This window comes from Arabidopsis thaliana (genome assembly GCF_000001735.4).
Source record: "Arabidopsis thaliana chromosome 1 sequence".
NCBI lineage: Eukaryota > Viridiplantae > Streptophyta > Magnoliopsida > Brassicales > Brassicaceae > Arabidopsis > Arabidopsis thaliana.
This window is the reverse complement of record NC_003070.9, coordinates 13766591-13774806: the sequence shown is the minus strand read 5'-3', so window position 1 is coordinate 13774806 and position 8216 is coordinate 13766591. Positions and strand designations below refer to the sequence as shown.

The 8216-nt window shown below is 42.3% G+C and overlaps 1 pseudogene across 1 annotated transcript; it reads right to left on the bottom strand.

Annotated features, from left to right (window-relative positions):
• Positions 1–5970, bottom strand: AT1G36520 (annotated as a pseudogene; the record flags this gene model as incomplete). The annotated part of the gene is made up of 1 exon: positions 1–5970.
• Positions 5971–8216: the final 2246 nt, after the last annotated feature.

The following is an 8216-nucleotide window of genomic DNA, read 5'->3' as shown; positions in this document are numbered from 1 at the left end:
CTCAGTCGAAGAATGAACGTAGTTGCTCGTCAATGGCTGCCTGTGATTGCTCCCAGGCCATAGACGAACCACCTTGTTCTCTATCAGCTCCAGCAGGTGGGTACTCGACCTCATCAGCTCTGCTGCGGCCAGCACCGCGGTCGCGTAAACTACGAGACTGCAGAAGTTGTCTGCTCCTACTGCTAGATCGAGTGAGTGTGGTCCTCCTCTTCCTTCAGATTCACGAGGCTCGAATGATGAATGCCTCGCAGGGACATGCGGAATCTCCTGCTCTCTAGGCTCGGGCCTGCGCCGACTTGGCTCGGGCGCGTCATATCTCCTCGAAGGCATGTCCCGAGGGAGATGTCCCTGCGGAATAGCTGTAGTGGAAGAGGAGCAGCTGATCTTGTCCTTCAGAAACTTGATAGCCCTGAGGCACTTGGCGAGTAAGTTGTCCTGTTTCTTGCACCACTTCTGCAGCTTGCTGTTGTTCCTGTGAGCTTCGCTCAAACTCTTGCTTTCCCTCGCAGGAGATATATGCTCACTGAAATGATACATGCTCGTGTCAAACTCCGCCTCATCTATATCATCCGTCTCATCAACATCTTCTGTTGTAGCTCCTTCGGTATGACTGATCTCCTCAGTTGGTGGACTGCCCTCGAAATAAAGATCTTTAAGCGCAGGCTTGAAGTCAATGTTCCTGCCCTCGAGAATCCTAGTAGCGTCAATGCAGGGGAGAAGAATGTTGGCGAAAGTCGCGAGCCATGTCAAACTCCAAGAACTCACATCTACGCAAATGATCCAAGTCCATCATCCTCGGTGCTAACCCTGGTTCCTTGAGCGGTACTCCACAAGCTTCCAGAATTGGCGTCACAACGCCACCCACGCATAGTGCTCCTCTCACCTTCTTCTTTCCGTTCTTCAACGCCCATTTCCTGTATCCACACAGATGGATCAACAGAGACATTACTGGTGGTGCGTTGTTGAGATCGCCTCTCAAGACATTCTTTTCGTTCGTCTGACGGAGAATCCCTGTAAGCGCATAATCTATCATCTCCATGTCCGTGTTAGACACGGTGCCTGTAGATTCCCTGGAGTAAAAGACGTTGGCAACCCATCTCTGAAAGTAGCGGATCACAGGACTCCGGATTTGGTTGCTCTTGGACCGCGCCGAGTTTAGCGGTAGATTGTTCCCTATAGTGGCCCATAAATCCTTAAGCTCTTCTATGTCAAATCTGGGTTTAGTTCGCTTTCCACTAGGGAAACCAAACAGTTTTTCCAACTTCTTGATCGAAAGCTGATACCGCTGTTCATTCACTGAGAACGTCAAGAAGCCTAACCCCATGGTATTCAGCTCAAAGTCTGTGAGTGCCTCATACATCTCCACTTGCAGCGTGGAAAGAAACTGGATTGTCTCCTCCTTATAGGCAGGGTAAGGGTAAGACATGAGTGTCTCCAGATGACACTTCTCGAACAGATGCTGCACGTCCTCTAGTAACCCCAGCTGGGCTAAAGTCTCATAGCACGGATACCTCGTTCCCCAGAAGTCATTCATCTCAAAGAATCTGATATACTCCTCCACTGTAACCTCGTCGGGTTTGTTCAGCAGCTTCGTCTCCTTGCGCCATGACTCTGGCTCATACTCAGTTTCGATATCCTAATCAATCAGCTCATATTTACTTGACATCGCCCTCTTTCCTCTGGCAATTTCAGCTCTTCTCTGATTACGTCGGGCTGCAGAGCGTTCGAATTCATCCCTGAAGCTCTGGTAAATATGTCGCTCTCTCGGTCTAGCGGACCAGGACTCAGCTTCATCCACATTGTAATCAGGGTCCATAGAGGATTCTTCATTGTAGTTACTCATGATGAAACCTGAAAACAGACGAAACTCAAAAATAAGCGTTAATACGTTAGTAACAGCAAACCAAAAACACAAACCAATCAAGTGAACCGGTCGAGTATACCAAAAAAAAAATTTCTTCTTTTTTTTCGGTTTGGTGAACTCGCGGTCGAGTGATGTTGTTTTGGTGGTGAATCTAATGAGCTTGAGGAAGTCGAGTGATAAATGTGAGCTTGAAAGGCGGATGTGCTCTTGCCGTGAAGTCGAGTGAATGGAGTAAAGCGGTGAAGTTGATGATGATTTGAAATCGAGTACTTGGTGATAATTGGAGTGAGCTATGATGAGAGAGATGCAGTGAATCGAGTGAAGTGGCTATGAAGGAGAGGTGGTGAAGTGGGACTGTGGTCGAGTGAAGTATGGGCTAGAGAGATGAAGCGGCCAAGTGGTGCGGCTTGGACGGAGGAGAAGGTGGTGCAGCGGTCGAGTGCGTTTGTTGAATCGAGTGACTCGGTTATGAAGATGGTGGTGAAGAGATCGAGTAAAGCTTGTGAGAATGACAATCGTGATGAGAACTCGAGTGATGTTGAACTCGCGGAAGAAGAGAAGTCGGTGGTGGCTTTGGAGAAGAAGTGAGCTGCGGCGGTCGAGTGATGGTCTTGGGGTAGACGTCGAGTGATTGTGACGAACACTTGAGGACTTGAATTGCAATGAGCGACGATGGGAGATGAGAGAGTTGTGAAAAGTTTGGTGTTTGGAGAAAGATGAGGTCGAGTATATGAAGAGGGTGGTGAGGAGGTCGAGTGGTTGGGAGTATGAGAGTTGTTTTGTTGGTGATGATGAATGAGGATGGGTCGAGTTTGATAGGTGAGGTGGAGATAACAAAGTCGAGTAAGTGATAAGTGAGGAGGGTGATGTCGCCGAGGTCGAGTGGAGTGTAGAGATGGGATAAGGTGAGGGGGTCGAGTGGGTGTGAGAAGAAGGAGTTGGATTTCTTGTCTGTTGGTTAGGAGCGTGGGAGACATAGGGTGCAGCAGTGGGTCCCTCGCTTGTCTCTTTGTTCTGAATCATTACTCTTTCTTCACTAGGAAAGTTTCAGGAAATCCTAAAATTTGCTGTAAACTTGATGAACTCTCTGTAAGACTCTGTAGCTCCTGTTGGTCGAGTAAAATGATGATTTAAAAGTTTTTAAGTTTTAAACATCATCCATACTCGACCAATGTGCTCGATCTCTAGGCCCTCAGTAGAGTAAAAGTTTTGAATTTTTACTCTACCTTCACGTACTCCTTTTTTTTTTTTTTTTTTTTCCTGAGAACGACAAACACAACTACAACAAATCAAAAATAATGAGAAAGTAAAAATTATTTACAAGGATAATCATGGGACTTCCTCCCAAGTGAGCTTGTTTTAAGTCTCTAGCTTGACTCCTCACACTTATCAAGAAGAAAATGAACTGTAGAGAGGGTCTGCATAATCCTCTCTGATACCATCATCATACTCAGCGTCCTCCTTGGAGAGGTCTGCAGCAGAATACTCAATTCCCCTCTCTTCAAAATATGCTTCTTTCTCTTCTGGAGGGTAATCTATCTCTTCAGACCATCTTGAAGTGAACTTCTTTCTCGGGATAGTGTCGATCCCGCCTTTAGGTTGAGCTTCCTTCTGCAACTGATTCAGCTTACTTATAAGTTCCTCAACAGTGTGGGCTAGCTTCTCTATAGTTTCATCTTGCTTATCAGACCTCTTTTTAAATTCTTTCACTCTTTCAGTCTCATATTCTTCTCTTGAGATCACTCTATCATTTCCAGAGGTTCTTCCATTTTCTGTTGACCCTTGTGGAGTTCTGTTGATGTTAAACTGCAACTTGATGTGCTTTCAAAGGTTGAGACCTATTTTCCCTTCCCTGACATCTATCACTACTCCCACCGAAGCTAAGAAGGGTCTTCCCAGTATTAAGAGATCCTTATGCTCTACTTCCATATCCATCACCACGAAGTCTGTAGGCACTTCTACTCCATTAATCATGACTGGTAGATCTTTCAGCATGCCGAAGGGTTTTCTAGAAGACCTATCCGGTCACAAGGTTTATACTGAATGAACTCTAACCTTGTTGCCACAAAGAGTGGCATCAAGCTGACAGAGGCTCCGAGATCGCACAGACAATCGCTGAAAGCAAATTCCCCAATGGAACATGGTAGAGTGAAAGATCCAGGATCTTCTAACTTCTCTTGAACAATCCTCTTATTAGCAGCTCGAGATGGAGTGGCATCACTTTCATCATCTGAATCGTGATACATCTTGATCCTTTCCAGTATCAAATTTCTCACATCTTTGTGAGGATCAGGAATCAGGTTGAGAACTTCCATCAGTGGCATCACTGCTTCAATCTCGTCCAGCTGCTTCGCTGCAACAGACTTGTATCTCTCCATCCACGCTTTCGTGAATGTCCACGGAAGAGCACGTGAGGGTAGTGGAGTAGGTTTGAATCGTTTTACCATTCTCTCAATTATGGCGGCCTTCTCTTCCGAGGTGGACTGAATGAGATGGCGAGAATCAGCCGAGTGGTTGAATTCAACAACAGAGACTTCAACCTGAGTAGAAGCCTCCCCTTCTTGAACATCACTGTCCCTAGTGATGAAATCAGGGACAGGTCGAGTTGGCAGCTCTCGATCATGGCAGATGGTGATGGCGGGAGCGGTTGCATACTCTTTTGGATTCTGTATTGACTTCCCAGGAAGTCCTGTGACTTTAGGTGCAGAGGTAGATGTTGATTGGCCTTCCAAGTATCTGACTTTGGTATTCAATGCCTCCACTTTTGCATTCAGGTCATTGTAGCTGCAGTCCAGCTTATGGTGCAATTTAGATAATTTCTTAGCAATTTCCATTGAGCTAGATGCTTGTCCTTATAGCAGCTGTTGGACCATCTGTTTCATTTCAGCATCAGGAGCAGCAGGACCTTGGTTTTGCTGATGTGCAAACCCAGGTGGTGGTGGTTGCTGGTAGTTCCCCTGGAATTGCTGCTTAGGAACGAAACCTTGGTTGTAGTGAACAAAAGGTTTGTTCTGACCTTGTTGTTGCTGTGGAGGATACACCTGATCCTGAGGATTAGCAACGTTGGTGCTGCGGTAGGAGAGGTTGGGGTTGTTGGTTTTGAAGTTGTTGTATCCTTTGTAGCCACCCTGGTTGTTGATGTAGCTGACTTCTTCCAACTGGTTACCCTCCTCATCTTGGACTTGAAACTGCTCGTCATCAACAAGGAAGTGCACATTCTTCTGCTGGCTAAGAAGAATCATGTCCAGCTTGTCATTCAGCACTTTGATCTCCTTCATGTGTTTGTCATCAGAGTCAACGGTTCCTCTAACGGTCCTATCACAGTCTTCGTTGTAATTGCCATTTGATTGAGCAAGGTTCTCAACCAATTCCCAGCCTTCTTCAACATCCTTGTTCTGGAAATTCCCATTGCTGGCGGTATATAGAAGCATTCTGATGCGTAGGACTCCTCTGTAAAGAGTGCTGAGCAGAGAGGCTTTAGTAAAGCCATGATGAGGGCATTGGTTGGTGTAACCCTTGAAACGCTCCCATGCTTCACAGAAGTTTTCACCAGTCTTCTGTGAGAAACCAGAAATCTCATTTCTGAGTCTTGCAGTTCTGGCATTGAAGAAGAAGTTTGATAGAAAAGCCTTCTTGCAATCATCCCAGGTGGTGATTGAGTCATGGGGCATATTTTTCTCCCAGATGTGTGCTTTGTCGCCCAAGGAGAATGGGAACAAACGGAGCTTGAATCCGTCTTCACTGACACCATTGATCTTTGTTAGGTTGAAGAGCCTATCGAATTCATCAAGGTGGTCGAGTGGATCCTCCATTGGTAGACCATGGAATTTGTTCCCCTGAATCATCGAGATGAGACCACTCTTAATCTCGAAGTTGTTGTTATGGATAGCAGGAGGTGCAATTCCTTTCCTCTGACGTTGATCACGTGGTGCATCTCCAGCACCAATGTTGGAAGGGCCATTTTGTTGATTCTGTTCGTCAGCCATATCGAGTGGTTGCTGAGGTACAAGGTTGACTGTGTTTCTCCTTTCTCTGAGTTCGCGAGCTATGCGGTCGATGTTGTCATTCAAAAGGAGGTTCTGATTGCCTGTTGATCGAGTTCCCATACAGCAGAGATGTACCTGGATCAAGAAAACAACAAGAAAAACACACAGTTTGTAACTGAAAAGAAAATTGAAAAAGATCTTGAAATCTTCCGAGAATATCGCGAGAGGCGGTTTGCCAAACCCCTATATAAAGCGCCGCAAAGGACAAACAAAGGGGACACACAAAAAAACGCTCTCAACCTCAGGCTATCAAAAACGCTCTGACTTTGAAAACAAAACACTTATTTTCTATATTTCTAAACACTTGTACGATCAAATCATCTTTATCTCAATAATAAAATCAAGAACACCGTCCGTAGTAATCAACAATTCTGTTGTTCTTTGAGAATCTCACAAAGATCCGTTCTTTGAAGAAACCCTAAATACAATTTCGATTGTGTGAGTTTCGACTCTCACATCATTGTTTAGTCATACAACATGATTTCTGGAGGATGTTTAGTCAAACAATATAATTTTTGGAGATGTCTATAAAAGATCATAATATTACAAAATATCAAGCATAATGTCTATAAAAGAAACTATCTAAACATTCGATTCACAAGTCTGCATTTGTTGTGAATTATAACATTTTCCAATTTCTTTTTTTTTTTTATAAAAAAAGAGTATTCTTAAATCGTAATTTAAAGTGATAAGTTAGAGTCATTCAAGAACTATATTTTATATGGATATAACAACACCTATATTTAGATGTATTGACCGGTCTCAAAGGCATGTGTGATATAATGTTTAGATTCAAAATGGATAATTAAAAATATCAAAATCAAACCATTATTAGCAAACAAATACCATCATTAGAATTAAATATTTTTATAATTCGTAATAACCCAAAATAAAAACGCTGAAATTATCGCCCAGCAAAGAATATCCTCATGTTCCAAACCTCGCGACAATCATGATTGAATAAGAACTGCGTACAACTTTGAGTTGCTGTAACATGGATGGTTCCTATAAATATAAAATTTTAGAATCGTTAAAATATCAGTTGAATTATTAAAATCTAATAATATATGATAACATTTTATGTACCTTCAAAGAGCTCCAATTTAGCAAATCTGATTCTGATGATTTTGACATCATCAACACAAGTGGCAATACGGGTTATAAATCTATTAATATGGAAGTTTGGCAATCGACATGATATACGTACCCCACTGCATTAACGCCAAGCGAATCAAACGCTCTTTAATCGATCGTACGCACCAACCTCCCAATCAGATCTATAAATTTGAATTTGATATGGTTTAATAAACAATTTTTAAAATAATCTATAACAAAGGTATAACATATCACTTACCCACATAATAATTAGGATCTAGGAGACCTTGGTTGACGTCACGAAACTTGACAAAAGCGAAACAATCAGTTTCTAAGAAAGACCTTAGTAAAGTAATCGAAGTAAGGGCATTCAAACGTATGACAAAATCGTGCCTAGCTGGTCAAAAACATCCTCGTACAATATAGACATTAAACTCTGATAAGAGAATGCAATTTCCTTCTATGAGGATAGATGAGAATCGTCGAGCCACGTCTACATGAATTAGGGCATGTATCTTTCGATGCTGTTTAAGATTTTTGAATTAGGTTGAATCCTTATAGCATAACAAATTTATGATAATTAATAATTGTTACCTTAGAATCTGAAAATATAAATTCCACCACTCTATGGCGTAACGCCGGGCATACGAACTTTCGAACAATTTTGACTTTAATTTTCTTTGTAATCATGTCCGGCTTAAGATCCTCAAGATCTTCACAACCATCCACTGCGTACGACTCTTTAGACAAATCGTCATCATCTTCCGACTCTGAATCAGTGATAACTAAGCACACGAAATCATCGTTAACAGCACGCAAAAACATATTATTTTCGACATTTAAGAATAAAATTAGTATTATCCAACTATCAGTTATTAATAACGAACACTTCACCTCTTTTGCGCTTATTTTCTCTTATAGTTTTTAAAATCTGCATCCTCTTAAGCCTCGCCAAACCGCTTGCAGTTGTTGGCACCATCAAAATCTTGCAATAATACACAACACATAATTCAGTTTGTATAAACAAATATATATACATGTACATGCTTAGTGGTGATTGATAACTTTTCAATATTGTATATTACAGTAAGAAATATATTGAATCGAATTAAAAACACGGACCAGTTAGCAAACTTTTGTCTAACAAATATAATTAAACAATCAATTTACCTTAGACCCGAATCACGTTCCGATTGAATGTTCTTTGTTAA